Consider the following 16,271-nt stretch of genomic DNA (forward strand, 5'->3'; position numbering starts at 1 on the left):
TCCTAAAATTAGGAGTCCTAACTTTACTAATACTAAATTGAGAAAAATCCTAATTTTAAGACTTTCAGTATTCACAGAAGACATTTAGGAGTCCTAAAGTTAGGAGTCCTATCTTTACTACTACTAAACTGTGAAAAATCCTAATTTTAAGACTTTCGGTATTCACAGAAGGCATTTAGGAGTCCTAAAGTTAGGACTACTAACTACTGTGAATACCGAAATGAGTATGTGCCTTCTGTGAATACCGAAATGAGTAAGTGCATTCTGTGAATACCAAAATAGTACTAAGTTTAGGATTGAGTCTTAAGTTCATTTTTATGTCGTTTTGGTTTGGTTCCAGTTACAGAGGATTTAGCAGAATGAAGGTCACTTGCCATTGTGTGACAAAAAGGAGAACACCAAAGAGATGACAAGTAGGTAGATGCAACAAGTAATTCATGGTGAAGATACCAGCATGAGGCAACTGAAGAGTAAGCATGGGCGGATTTTTCGGATCCACGATCCGCGGATTTTGCGGATCGTGGACCTGCAAAATCCGCGGATTTTGCGGATTTGCGGATCCGCGGATTTGGGGCGGGGCTTCCATGCGAGTGCACATGCCTCTTGTGTGTTTAAAAGGTCTGAGAAAGATCAGTTCAGCAGATGAAGAGAAAGAAGCCCCTGGTCACAAGAACAGCACGGGTATAGTGCTCGTGAAAGTCAAGGATGCAAAGGCCTCTATCCAGCATCACAGCTGATGTTCCACTGTAGATTTGGGATGAAGGCACACCTGACCAGCCTCGACAACGCTTTTTTGTTTTTGGGCTAATGAATGAGTCACTGAATTTGAGCTTCAACTAGTTCGAGCGACCATGTGTGTGTTACTATGCAATCGCCCCGAAGGGCGCAGGGGTCCCTGAGTGAGCTGTCCATCATAGTGGGTAAATGGCGGGAAGACGGTGCACACCACGAGTGTGTGAGCGGGACCAAACGTGCGAGGCTTCAATGCGAGTTCACATGCCTCTTGTGTGTATAAAAGGTCAGAAAAAGATCAGTTCCGCAGATGAAGAGAAAGAAGCCCCTGGTCACAAGAACAGCACAGGTATTGCGCTAATGAAAGTCAAGGATGCAAAGGCCTCTATCCAGCATCACAGCTGATGTTCCACGGTACATTTGGGAAAGGAAATTACACTAGCCTGGCCTGTTGTAACTATTTTACGATGGCGCCGGCAAGCTGCCAGCGCCATCCTAAAATAGTTACTAAATTAGCTTCAACAGGAAGCTCTAATAGATAAAATCGAGCACCTGCTTTATTTTATCTATTAGAGCTTCCTGTTGAAGCTAACTTAGTAACTATTTTAGGATGGTGCTGGCAGCTTGCCGGCGCCATCGTAAAATAGTTACAACAGGCCAGGCTTCAACTTTTGCCCCCGGAATAATCCGCCGCTCGCGGATTTGCGAATTCTCTGTAAATTCGCGGGAGTTCGCGGATCGCGAATTTACCGAAAATTCGCAAAATCCGCGAGCGGAGCGGATTTTCCGCTCATACTTACTGAAGAGATTCAACAGAAGATCGATGCAGAGCTTCCAGCCAATACAGAGTCGTCTGTAATCATAATGCGATCAAGGAAAAGGCGATGCTAGTATAATGACAGGAACACCAATATAAGTAAAGTCACTGGTAGAGTAAAACAGCATGCATGCAGCCAATATCTTTTGCAGCATAGGAAGAAAACAATAGTATATTGTATGTAGAGGTTACAGCAGGACTGCTCATATGTGCGGCTGACATGTAATATGGAGCACCATGTTAATCAAAACCTTGAGGGTGATGAAAATAGCATACTAAGCATTAGTGCCCGTGGTAGTGAAGGAGTGTGGCAAAATTACATGGTTGTATGGGATATACCAGGATTAACATCATTGGTGGTAGAGGTGGTAAAGCAAATCAGAGAAAAGTAGACGTAAACCCAGCGACCACAAAATGGCAGCCGCTCACATCTGAGGTGGAAGAATTTCACTGCAGCATTGATGATTAAAGACAGAAATCCCATACAGTTGATCCAATAAAAGGTGGCAAGTATTAAAAAAAAAAAAGGTTACAGTAGCCGGTTGCAATCCAAGAGTATCAAATATAGGAAAAAAAAGTTGCCGAGATATTGAGATAAGAAGGACGTGAGCCCAGCGACCTAAAATGACGGCTGCTCGCGTCCGAGAAAGGGTAAAATTACTGGTGCCGCGGAAAGGCACGGTAAAAATCCTTCAGGAGACGTTCCTCTGACTCACCGCGGCATCCAACGCAGAAGCCTGTGCCGTCATTCCTGTACAGGAGGCAGAGGAGTTCAAAAAGTCGCAAAGAGTCCTACACTGGAGCGGAGCTCACGCAGGAGACACCATTCTTCCACTGCGCATAAGCCACGCCCCCTTATATAACTTTTCCAAGTATGTGACGTTCACAATAGCAACCCCCTGCAAAGTAAAAAAGGAAGGATCACTAGAATCCCATCAAAATATATTAACTTTGCTATGTCTTCATACACCTTACCAAATCTGACTCAGATAATTGCCAGCAATAGAAACAGGTACCACATAAGAAACAAACAATTTTACAGTAGGCCTGCAAAAAAAGATGGGTTTTAGAATTTATGCTGCATATCAAATAAAACTTCCACCTGACTTAGGGCTAGTTTTAGTTTGTCTTTTAAAATTGAACCTGGGGTTCTGGAGGAACTGACCTTGATGATGAAGAAGGTTAGACTACCGTCTAATGCTGAGGGACACAGTGGGTGAGACCAAAGGACAAAAACGGCACATGCTAAGACCATTCTGGCCCTTACATGATCAGGTATGGAGCCCGCCATGCAAGGGATAGATCTCAGCAAACAAAAATAAGAGAAGGTGGTGTCTGCATGACATCTTTCTGCCAGGTAGAGTCACCACTCATCTCACGTTTGAACGTTTTCCTGAAGCGGTAACTCTCTGGTCTCTGATGAGATAGTGTTCACATTCTATATATATATATGAGGCTTTCGCATAGTTCATCAAAGAGGGACAAGGGGAACCCATTAAATGGCTCGGGACCATGGGTATCAAGTATTTATCAAAACAACAAGCGGTCCTGAGCATACAAGAATAAGGGAGAGCACAAATAATGTATATAGATCACAGTGGACTTCTATATAGTTCAGAGTTCCTTGACCAGCCGGTCAGGGAATATTTAATAGTTTGATAGATTATTTAATCTCAAAATGCAACACATAACCCGAAACATTGGGGTTATAGTAGGGCACAGTCCTGTGCCATACAAAAGGGGGGAAGTGAGAAAGTAAAGGTAAGTGAAAGGAAATATCAGGCAAACAGAGTGAGCTTGCAGGTCACTGATACTCATTTACATTGACGGTGTATCCTGGAGTTACTCATACAAACAATAGTATAGTGGAGTTACATGTATGAATTACTCTAAAAGGAGTCGACGTTTCGATCCCAAGCTCGGTTATAACGGGATCATCTTCAGGACAAGAGAATAATTTTGCCTGAACAAAGTTTTTAACAACACCTGTTTTTGGAAGAAAGCAAGTAGGAGGAAAACAGATATATATATACAATCATTATTTGTATAGTCAGCACTCACATTATAACTACGGTATTCGGAATCGCAGTGTTAGGTGTTGCCATGAGGCGTGGGTATTCTGTGCAAGGCCTCTCATACTCATGCATACTTTAGTGAAAATCCTTTTATCCACGATCGATTTTAAGCATTGGTGATAGTGAGCTCTCGGATAACTAGGGTAAGTGAGGGTGATTTAAGAACTTAGGTCAGCCGTGGGGATGGTGAGGCTTGTGGAAGTGAAAAGAGTATGGTGATTGTGGGGGCATGATGAAGCCCATGCCGTTCTATCGGTGCGTCTAGCGCATGGTGGTTGATGGTAAAGAGGACCTACCGGGTTGTTAAATTGAACTATAGTTCTCTTCAAGTGGGATGGTTCGATTAGTGTCAACAACGCATGTCGTTCTGTTGGCAATAAGATGTATTTTAAGAACTCATACTGTCCAGAAGGAGAGAAAGAGTAAGTAGTGGGGTATTATCCTATTTACCTTCATTGAGAAATCGTTCCTTTTGGGTGAGGATGGTTGAAAATTCTGTACAGGCGCCGGGATTGGTATTCAGTCAAGGCTGGTCTGAAATAAATATTTACATGACTACGGGCACTCATACGTGTCAAAGAACGCTTTTGCTGTGTGGCTTGGTAGGGAGTTACATATTACCGTCTGGGTTGCGTGGAGTTTGTATCTGATATATCGGAGTCAAAGCCTTGCAAACGCTCAGCCAGGGATTCTTATATGTATATATTGCGTAGCTGCCAAATAGAATAAATTAAAACAGTTTTAAGGTGACGGGTCTTGGGTGATCAACGAAAGTTTTTAAGGGCTCATGGGGCAGTATTACCATGCCTTGTAGGTATGCTCCCTCGGGGGAAGCGATGGGTGGTATTGTGAAGGCTCCAGAAGTCCGAGAAATGTACTGGGACCGCTATACGATCGGCCCGATTGGTGAACAGGTATATGGCCAACCTCTGTGGGGACAAAAAGTTTAGAATATGGTCGGGTGGTGATGAAAGCGCTAGAGTAAAGCACTACTTTACCGGTTAGTTCTAGGCGGGATAGCCGTCCTCCGGCGGTTGGAATAAAGCCAGAATTGGCGGGGCGGCCAGAAAGATGACTGGTCCGCTGCGGGGCAAAATAACAAGAGTTACAGGAGTTTACGTACGAGGGTTAGCATAATGTTACATCTGGGGGCAGTAGTACGGTGAGCTTACCGGATGGAGTGGTCGATGCTCTGCAGGCGCCGGTCACAGGAGCTATCTCTCGATGGATCGCTTCCGTGTTGTGAAACAATTCCCTAGTTATTGGTTTAAACAAAGGTCACGTGGCGGGAAGATGACGCGGTCCGCCTTGGTTTCATTGGTTATTGGTATAAACACGGGTCATGTGACAGGGGGAAGCCCTGGTCCATGTTGGCTTCGATTTGCGGGGCGGGCGGCCATTTTCAACTGGAGAGAGCCCTTCTGACTTTAGGGATTTCTAAGGATGATAAAAGTGCGAGATATTCTGGTTATGGTTACAGGAACGAAACCGCATAAGATCAAGGGGGTGGAGTTTCTGGGAGTAACAGTGAGAGGGGTGAAATTAATGAAAATTAAGGTGCCATCAATGTGCTCGTTTTGTGAATAACTGTGTTATAGTGCATAAATTTAAGTGAGAATAATTCGGAGAGTACTTTAAAAATACATTGAGTTTCAACACAGAACGATTAAAACCTTCAAAACATGTTTTTAGCAGCAAAACGACCTTTCAGAATGCCGCAGATTGTGGACCAAAGTTTGTGGTTTGAGACAACTGATAGGCACTGTAAGGGTGTGCTTACAGCAGGGTTGTCCAATCCTCACTTCTGTTGAGCCCTGTGTGGATAGTATTGAATTGAATGATTGTCTTGAGTTCCTCTCGGTTGAGAAGTTGGGCCAGGTTGCCTCCTCTTTGTGGAAGTTTCACTGTTTTTAACACCGTCCACTTGATATCGTCCGCAGTGTGTTTCAGTTCTGCATAATGTTCAACGAGGGGTGCGTCGGGAGTTCCACAACGTATCCGGCTTCTGTGCTGGCCGATACGGGTCTTTACGTTCTGGGTGGTTTGGCCAACGTACATTTTCAAACACGGACACAGGATGGCATAAATGACATTCTGGCTGTTGCAATTAGTGAAGCTTTTCATTATCACTGTGACATCATTATGGCTGAAATTTCGTGCCTCAATCGTGAATTCACACACTGTGCAACAGCCACACTTAACGTGCCCCAGGATAGGAGGTAGGCCCCAGTTGGTCTCAATTTTGGTTAATGGGGTGGGGGCTGGTAATGCTGCTTTTACTAGATGGTCCCTTAAGTTTTTGCTTTTCTTAAAGGCAAATAGCTGCCTCTCTAGATGTATTGGGCCTGCATTTAGAGTGGGCCAGTGCTTGAGAATGGACTTTCGGATTTTATTGGAGACAGGGGAAAAAGTGGTTACACATGCTATACGTTCAGATTTGTCCCTTAGCTTAGGTGTCAAAAGGGCTTCACGGGGGCAGTACCAGGCCCTTTTGGAGGCTGTTTTAATTAATCTTCTCGGGTAGCCGCATGCTTTTAATTTGTTTGAGAGCACGTCTGCTTCCCTGAAGTAATCTGCTTTAACTGAGCAATTTCTCCTGATTCTCAGGAACTTTGAATATGGTAGGGAGTCTTTTAATGCCCTAGGATGGTTGCTATGGTAGCTCAGAAGTGTGTTGCGTTCCGTGGGCTTTCTAAAAAGACGTGTCAGTAGCTCATTGTCCTGATGGAAAATGGTCAGATCTAGGAAAGCTATCTGGTTTTTGTCATAGGCCAAAGTGAAATTCAGGTCGGCACAGTTGTTGTTCAGCCAATGATTAAAGGAATGCAGTGTGGGGATGTCCTGGTTCCAAATAAGGAAAATGTAGTCTATATAACGACGCCACAAGCAAATGCCTGCATGAAAGGGATTGCTTTCTGTTAAGATGTTGTCAGTCTCGAGGGCATTCATGAATAGAATTGCCAGGTTGGGGGCAAAAATAGCCCCCATGGAAGTCCCCTTTACTTGCTGGTAGTAGGTGTTATCAAACACGAAATAGTTCCTGGTGAGACATAGTTCAAGGAGCTGTAAGATGAAGATGGTAGGGACCCTATGGGGACGTGGTCGAGAGTCTAGAGTTTTTTGAATGACCAGTAGAGCCGCTGTCTGTGGGATGTTTGTGTAAAGCGATTCTACGTCCATTGTACATAGGGTGTGGATTGTTGGATCAAAAGGGTAATGTTCCACTAAATTGACCATCTCCATACTATCCCTCACATAACAGATAGTGGATGGTACAAATTCTTTAATGAAGAAATCAACATAAGAACCCAAGGGCTCTAGAATGGATCCACAAGCAGAAACTATGGGTCTGCCTGGGGGACTGTTGATGTTCTTGTGAACTTTTGGAAGGGTATAGATAACTGGCTGGCGTGGACTTTTTACATTAAGAAATAGATGTTCTTTCTTACTCAAGAAACCCTGAGAGACTGCATCTGTTGTGATCTTTAGTATAGTCTCTTGTATATTTTTGGTGGGATTACCTGGTAGCCTCTGGTAATGAGTTGTGTTCCCTAGCTGGCGTAAGATCTCTAGTTTATAAGAGTAAACATCCTGGAGGACAATTCCTCCGCCTTTGCCGGCACTTTTTATGACAAGAAGAGAGTTATTCTTTAATGAATCAACGGCGTCTTTTTCTGCACGTGAGATATTATAAGGAACATACAGTTTTTTCTTTTCAATGGCACAGAGGTCTTTGTGTACCAATTTTTCAAAGGTTCTGACCTCCGAGGGGATCATGCTGGCAGATGGAAGGAATGTGGAAGGTGGTCAAAATGGGGTATTAGCATTAGTAACGGGGGGAGGATGTAGTTGAAAGAAGGCTTTCAGACGGATTAGTCTGAAAAACCTGAGAAGTTCAGTTTGTAACTCCATAAAATCAGGGCGAATGGTAGGTACAAAGGAAAGGCCTTTCTTTAATAAGGCTATTTCGGGGTCCTGCAATAGATGTCGGGATAGATTGAAAATTGGTATTAGTTCCGATGTGGTGGTGGAGGAAAGTGAAAAATTTGTGGTGCCAGTATAGCTTACCACTGGTAAAAATTGTTCCTGGTCTTGCGCTCCCCCGGGGCGTTGAACCATCGTTGTGGTTTCTTGACCCGACCTCTTTGGGGAGTGTTGGGTTGGCCCCGCGATAAAAAATTGGGCTGGGCTCCACCACCCCGTCTTTGATTGCTGGCCCCTTCGCCTGGATCAGAGCTGTCGGAGGATTCCTCTGAAGTCTCAGAGAAGCCAACTATGTTCTGACGCCTATTATATCTGCCCCAGGGTCTGCTATTAGGATTGAATTGGGGCCTATTGATGTAAAAGTCTTTTTGGAGGTAGGGGTAAGTGTTCTCAATGTTGTAGTTTTTGATATCTTTCTTTATTTTATTGGACTTCTTATTCTGTTCGATGCAATGGAATTCTGCTACTGTTTTTTCTACCTGTTCTAGTAGTTTTTTGCAATCTGCAGTGGGGTCAGAGTCGTTGATTTGTTTTAGTAAATCACTAATTTCAGTTTCTAGTGTCTTGAGGGTTTCGGAGGCTATATCAATACCGAGTGCTAGCCAATGTCTGGAACATGTAGTGCCTATGTAGCTAAAGTTAGAGATGTACTTGGGGTTATCTGTGAAGATGCCAGGGATATTGCGGACCTGTAGACCTACTGGTATTACATCTGCCTTAAGGTAATCTGTCAACATTTATACCATAAGCTGTAATCGTACTTGCTTCTTTTTTAGTTTCTCCAGTTGCTCAGGTAAAGAAGAGTTGGTAACTGTTGGTACATCAGGGGTGTCGGATAGTAAGGAGGGTCCAGAACAAAGCTGTTTAAGGTATTCTGCAGTATAGAAAGGAGCATGGGCTGACATAACTTTTCAGAGGTGAAGGGTTTAGAGTTAAAGGAATGGACAAATGGAGAAATGTAGTGTGATGGCACTAGGGTGCCCAGCCTCGTAGCAACGAGGATTAAGGTTTCAGGAAAAACCCCTGCAATCATGCGATTGCGCTCAGTTCATCAAAGAGGGACAAGGGGAACCTATTAAATGGCTCGGGACCATGGGTATCAAGTATTTATCAAAACAACAAGCGGTCCTGAGCATACAAGAATAAGGGAGAGCACAAATAATGTATTTAGATCACAGTGGACTTCTATATAGTTCAGAGTTCCTTGACCAGCCGGTCAGGGAATATTTAATAGTTTGATAGATTATTTAATCTCAAAATGCAACACATAACCCGAAACATTGGGGCTATAGTAGGGCACAGTCCTGTGCCATACAAAAGGGGGGAAGTGAAAAAGTAAAGGTAAGTGAAAGGAAATATCAGGCAAACAGAGTGAGCTTGCAGGTCACTGATACTCATTTACATTGACAGTGTATCCTGGAGTTACTCATACAAACAATAGTATAGTGGAGTTACATGTATGAATTACTCTAAAAGGAGTCGACGTTTCGATCCCAAGCTCGGTTATAACGGGATCATCTTCAGGACAAGAGAATAATGTTGCCTGAACAAAGTTTTTAACAACACCTGTTTTTGGAAGAAAGCAAGAGGGAGGAAAACAGAGATATATATACAATCTTTATTTGTATAGTCAGCACTCACATTGTAACTATGGTATTCGGAATCGCAGTGTTAGATGTTGCCATGAGGCGTGGGTATTCTGTGCAAGGCCTCTCATACTCATGCATACTTTAGTGAAAATCCTTTTATCCACGATCGATTTTAAGCATTGGTGATAGTGAGCTCTCGGATAACTAGGGTAAGTGAGGGTGATTTAAGAACTTAGGTCAGCCGTGGGGATGGTGAGGCTTGTGGAAGTGAAAAGAGTATGGTGATTGTGGGGGCATGATGAAGCCCATGCCGTTCTATCGGTGCGTCTAGCGCATGGTGGTTGATGGTAAAGAGGACCTACCGGGTTGTTAAATTGAACTATAGTTCTCTTCAAGTGGGATGGTTCGATTAGTGTCAACAACGCATGTCGTTCTGTTGGCAATAAGATGTATTTTAAGAACTCATACTGTCCAGAAGGAGAGAAAGAGTAAGTAGTGGGGTATTATCCTATTTACCTTCATTGAGAAATCGTTCCTTTTGGGTGAGGATGGTTGAAAATTCTGTACAGGCGCCGGGATTGGTATTCAGTCAAGGCTGGTCTGAAATAAATATTTACATGACTACGGGCACTCATACGTGTCAAAGAACGCTTTTGCTGTGTGGCTTGGTAGGGAGTTACATATTACCGTCTGGGTTGCGTGGAGTTTGTATCTGATATATCGGAGTCAAAGCCTTGCAAACGCTCAGCCAGGGATTCTTATATGTATATATTGCGTAGCTGCCAAATAGAATAAATTAAAACAGTTTTAAGGTGACGGGTCTTGGGTGATCAAAGAAAGTTTTTAAGGGCTCATGGGGCAGTATTACCATGCCTTGTAGGTATGCTCCCTCGGGGGAAGCGATGGGTGGTATTGTGAAGGCTCCAGAAGTCCGAGAAATGTACTGAGACCGCTATACGATCGGCCCGATTGGTGAACAGGTATATGGCCAACCTCTGTGGGGACAAAAAGTTTAGAATATGGTCAGGTCGTGATGGAAGCGCTAGAGTAAAGCACTACTTTACCGGTTAGTTCTAGGCGGGATAGCCGTCCTCCGGTGGTTGGAATAAAGCCAGAATTGGCGGGGCGGACAGAAAGATGACTGGTCCGCTGCGGGGCAAAATAACAAGAGTTACAGGAGTTTACGTACGAGGGTTAGCATAATGTTACATCTGGGGGCAGTAGTACGGTGAGCTTACCGGATGGAGTGGTCGATGCTCTGCAGGCGCCGGTCACAGGAGCTATCTCTCAATGGATCGCTTCTGTGTTGTGAAACAATTCCCTAGTTATTGGTTTAAACAAAGGTCACGTGGCGGGAAGATGACGCGGTCCGCCTTGGTTTCATTGGTTATTGGTATAAACACGGGTCATGTGACAGGGGGAAGCCCTGGTCCATGTTGGCTTCGATTTTCGGGGCGGGCGGCCATTTTCAACTGGAGAGAGCCCTTCTGACTTTAGGGATTTCTAAGGATGATAAAAGTGCGAGATATTCTGGTTATGGTTACAGGAACGAAACCGCATAAGATCAAGGGGGTGGAGTTTCTGGGAGTAACAGTGAGAGGGGTGAAATTAATGAAAATTGAGGTGCCATCAATGTGCTCGTTTTGTGAACAACTGTGTTATAGTGCATAAATTTAAGTGAGAATAATTCGGAGAGTACTTTAAAAATACATTGAGTTTCAACACAGAACGATTAAAACCTTCAAAACATGTTTTTAGCAGCAAAACGACCTTTCAGAATGCCGCAGATTGTGGACCAAAGTTTGTGGTTTGAGACAACTGATAGGCACTGTAAGGGTGTGCTTACAGCAGGGTTGTCCAATCCTCACTTCTGTTGAGCCCTGTGTGGATAGTATCGAATTGAATGATTGTCTTGAGTTCCTCTCGGTTGAGAAGTTGGGCCAGGTTGCCTCCTCTTTGTGGAAGTTTCACTGTTTTTAACACCGTCCACTTGATATCGTCCGCAGTGTGTTTCAGTTCTGCATAATGTTCAACGAGGGGTGCGTTGGGAGTTCCACAACGTATCCGGCTTCTGTGTTGGCCGATGCGGGTCTTTACTTTCTGGGTGGTTTGGCCAACGTACATTTTCAAACACGGACACAGGATGGCATAAATGACATTCTGGCTGTTGCAATTGGTGAAGCTTTTCATTGTCACTGTGACATCATTATGGCTGAAATTTCGTGCCTCAATCGTGAATTCACACACTGTGCAACAGCCACACTTAACGTGCCCCAGGATAGGAGGTAGGCCCCAGTTGGTCTCAATTGTGGTTAATGGGGTGGGGGCTGGTAATGCTGCTCTTACTAGATGGTCCCTTAAGTTTTTGCTTTTCTTAAAGGCAAATAGCGGCCTCTCTAGATGTATTGGGCCTGCATTTCGAATGGGCCAGTGCTTGAGAATGGACTTCCGGATTTTATTGGAGACAGGGGAAAAAGTGGTTACACATGCTATACGTTCAGATTTGTCCCTTAGCTTAGGTGTCAAAAGGGCTTCACGGGGGCAGTACCAGGCCCTTTTGGAGGCTGTTTTAATTAATCTTCTCGGGTAGCCGTGTGCTTTAAATTTGTTTGAGAGCACGTCTGCTTCCCTGAAGTAATCTGCTTTAACTGAGCAATTTCTCCTGATTCTCAGGAACTGGGAATATGGTAGGGAGTCTTTTAATGCCCTAGGATGGTTGCTATGGTAGCTCAGAAGTGTGTTGCGTTCCGTGGGCTTTCTAAAAAGACGTGTCAGTAGCTCCTTGTCCTGATGGAAAATGGTCAGATCTAGGAAAGCTATCTGGTTTTTGTCATAGGCCAAAGTGAAATTCAGGTCGGCACAGTTGTTGTTCAGCCAATGATTAAAGGAATGCAGTGTGGGGATGTCCTGGTTCCAAATAAGGAAAATGTCGTCTATATAACGACGCCACAAGCAAATGCCTGCATAAAAGGGATTGCTTTCTGTTAAGATGTTGCCAGTCTCGAGGGCATCCATGAATAGAATTGCCAGGTTGGGGGCAAAAATAGCCCCCATGGAAGTCCCCTTTACTTGCTGGTAGTAGGTGTTATCAAACACAAAATAGTTCCTGGTGAGACATAGTTCAAGGAGCTGTAAGATGAAGATGGTAGGGACCCTATTGGGACGTGGTCGAGAGTCTAGAGTTTTTTGAATGACCAGTAGAGCCGCTGTCTGTGGGATGTTTGTGTAAAGCGACTCTACGTCCATTGTGCATAGGGTGTGGATTGTTGGATCAAAAGGGTAATGTTCCACTATATTGACCATCTCCATACTATCCCTCACATAACAGATAGTGGATGGTACAAATACTTTAATGAAGAAATCAACATAAGAACCCAAGGGCTCTAGAATGGATCCACAAGCAGAAACTATGGGTCTGCCTGGGGGACTGTTGATGTTCTTGTGAACTTTTGGAAGGGTATAGATAACTGGCTGGCGTGGACTTTTTACATTAAGAAATAGATGTTCTTTCTTACTCAAGAAACCCTGAGAGACTGCATCTGGTGTGATCTTTAGTATAGTCTCTTGTATATTTTTGGTGGGATTACCTGGTAGCCTCTGGTAATGATTTGTGTTCCCTAGCTGGCGTAAGATCTCTAGTTTATAAGAGTAAACATCCTGGAGGACAATTCCTCCGCCTTTGCCGGCACTTTTTATGACAAGAAGGGAGTTATTCTTTAATGAATCAATGGCGTCTTTTTCTGCTGTGAGATATTATAAGGAACATACAGTTTTTTCTTTTCAATGGCACAGAAGTCTTTGTGTACCAATTTTTCAAAGGTTCTGACCTCCGAGGGGATCATGCTGGCAGATGGAAGGAATGTGGAAGGTGTTCGAAATGGGGTATTAGCATTAGTAACGGGGGGAGGATGTAGTTGAAAGAAGGCTTTCAGACGGATTAGTCTGAAAAACCTGAGAAGTTCAGTTAGTAACTCCATAAAATCAGGGCGAATGGTAGGTACAAAGGAAAGGCCTTTCTTTAATAAGGCTATTTCGGGGTCCTGCAATAGATGTCGGGATAGATTGAAAATTGGTATTAGTTCCGATGTGGTGGTGGAGGAAAGTGAAAAATTTGTGGTGCCAGTATAGCTTACCACTGGTAAAAATTGTTCCTGGTCTTGCGCTCCCCCGGGGCGTTGAACCATCGTTGCGGTTTCTTGACCCGACCTCTTTGGGGAGTGTTGGGTTGGCCCCTCGATAAAATTGGGCTTGGCTCCACCACCCCGTCTTTGATTGCTGGCCCCTTCGCCTGGATCCGAGCTGTCGGAGGATTCCTCTGAAGTCTCGGAGAAGCCGACTATGTTCTGACGCCTATTATATCTGCCCCAGGGTCTGCTATTAGGATTGAATTGGGGCCTATTGATGTAAAAGTCTTTTTGGAGGTAGGGGTAAGTGTTCTCAAAGTTGTAGTTTTTGATATTTTTCTTTATTTTATTGGACTTCTTATTCTGTTCGATGTGATGGAATTCTGCTACTGTTTTTTCTACCTGTTCTAGTAGTTTTTTGCAATCTGCAGTGGGGTCAGAGTCGTTGATTTGTTTCAGTAAGTCACTAATTTCAGTTTCTAGTGTCTTGAGGGTTTCGGAGGCTATATCAATACCGAGTGCTAGCCAATGTCTGGAACATGTAGTGCCTATGTAGCTAAAGTTAGAGATGTACTTGGGGTTATCTGTGAAGATGCCAGGGATATTGCGGACCTGTAGACCTACTGGTATTACATCTGCCTTAAGGTAATCTGTCAACATTAATACCATAAGCTGTAATCGTACTTGCTTCTTTTTTAGTTTCTCCTGTTGCTCAGGTAAAGAAGAGTTGGTAACTGTTGGTACATCAGGGGTGTCGGATAGTAAGGAGGGTCCAGAACAAAGCTGTTTAAGGTATTATGCAGTATACAAAGGAGCATGGGCTGACATAACTTTTCAGAGGTGAAGGGTTTAGAGTTAAAGAAATGGACAAATGGAGAAAGGTAGTGTGATGGCACTAGGGTGCCCAGCCTCGTAGCAACGACGATTAAAGTTTCAGGAAAAACCCCTGCAATCATGCGATTGCGCTCAGTTCATCAAAGAGGGACAAGGGGAACCCATTAAATGGCTCGGGACCATGGGTATCAAGTATTTATCAAAACAACAAGCGGTCCTGAGCATACAAGAATAAGGGACAGCACAAATAATGTATATAGATCACAGTGGACTTCTATATAGTTCAGAGTTCCTTGACCAGCCGGTCAGGGAATATTTAATAGTTTGATAGATTATTTAATCTCAAAATGCAACACATAACCCGAAACATTGGGGTTATAGTAGGGCACAGTCCTGTGCCATACAAAAGGGGGGAAGTGAGAAAGTAAAGGTAAGTGAAAGGAAATATCAGGCAAACAGAGTGAACTTGCAGGTCACTGATACTCATTTACATTGACAGTGTATCCTGGAGTTACTCATACAAACAATAGTATAGTGGAGTTACATGTATGAATTACTCTAAAAGGAGTCGACGTTTTGATCCCAAGCTCGGTTATAACGGGATCATCTTCAGGACAAGAGAATAATTTTGCCTGAACAAAGTTTTTAACAACACGTGTTTTTGGAAGAAAGCAAGAGGGAGGAAAACAGAGATATATATACAATCATTATTTGTATAGTAGGCACTCACATTGTAACTACGGTATTCGGAATCGCAGTGTTAGGTGTTGCCATGAGGCGTGGGTATTCTGTGCAAGGCCTCTCATACTCATGCATACTTTAGTGAAAATCCTTTTATCCACGATCGATTTTAAGCATTGGTGATAGTGAGCTCTTGGATAACTAGGGTAAGTGAGGGTGATTTAAGAACTTAGGTCAGCCGTGGGGATGGTGAGGCTTGTGGAAGTGAAAAGAGTATGGTGATTGTGGGGGCATGATGAAGCCCATGCCGTTCTATCGGTGCATCTAGCGCATGGTGGTTGATGGTAAAGAGGACCTACCGGATTGTTAAATTGAAGTAGAGTTCTCTTCAAGTGGGATGGTCCGATTAGTGTCAACAACGCATGTCGTTCTGTTGGCAATAAGATGTATTTTAAGAACTTATACTGTCCAGAAGGAGAGAAAGAGTAAGTAGTGGGGTATTATCCTATTTACCTTCATTGAGAAATCGTTCCTTTTGGGTGAGGCTGGTTGAAAATTCTGTACAGGCGCCGGGATTGGTATTCAGTCAAGGCTGGTCTGAAATAAATATTTACATGACTACGGGCACTCATACGTGTCAAAGAACGCTTTTGCTGTGTGGCTTGGTAGGGAGTTACATATTACCGTCTGGGTTGCATGGAGTTTGTATCTGACATATCGGAGTCAAAGCCTTGCAAACGCTCAGCCAGGGATTCTTATACTTCCACAAAGAGGAGGCAACCTGGCCCAACTTCTCAACCGAGAGGAACTCAAGACAATCATTCAACTCGATAATATCCATACAGGGCTCAACAGAAGTGAGGATTGGACAACCCTGCTGTAATGACACCATTACAGTGCCTATGAGTTGTCTCAAACCACAAACTTTGGTCCACAATCTGCGGCATTCTGAAAGGTCGTTTTGCTGCTAAAAACATGTTTTGAAGGTTTTAATCGTTCTGTGTTGAAACTCAATGTATTTTTAAAGTACTCTCCGAATTATTCTCACTTAAATTTATGCACTATAACACAGTTGTTCACAAAACGAGCACATTGATGGCACCTCAATTTTCATTAATTTCACCCCTCTCACTGTTACTCCCAGAAACTCCACCCCCTTGATCTTATGCGGTTTCGTTCCTGTAACCATAACCAGAATATCTCGCACTTTTATCATCCTTAGAAATCCCTAAAGTCAGAAGGGCTCTCCCCAGTTGAAAATGGCCGCCCGCCCCGAAAATCGAAGCCAACATGGACCAGGGCTTCCCCCTGTCACATGACCCGTATTTATACCAATAACCAATTAAACCAAGGCGGACCGCGTCATCCCCCCGCCACGTGACCTTTGTTTAAACCAATAACTAGGGAATTGTTTCACAACACAGAAGCGATCCAT

Source organism: Lissotriton vulgaris, chromosome 9 (assembly GCF_964263255.1).
Source record: "Lissotriton vulgaris chromosome 9, aLisVul1.2, whole genome shotgun sequence".
Taxonomy (NCBI): domain Eukaryota; kingdom Metazoa; phylum Chordata; class Amphibia; order Caudata; family Salamandridae; genus Lissotriton; species Lissotriton vulgaris.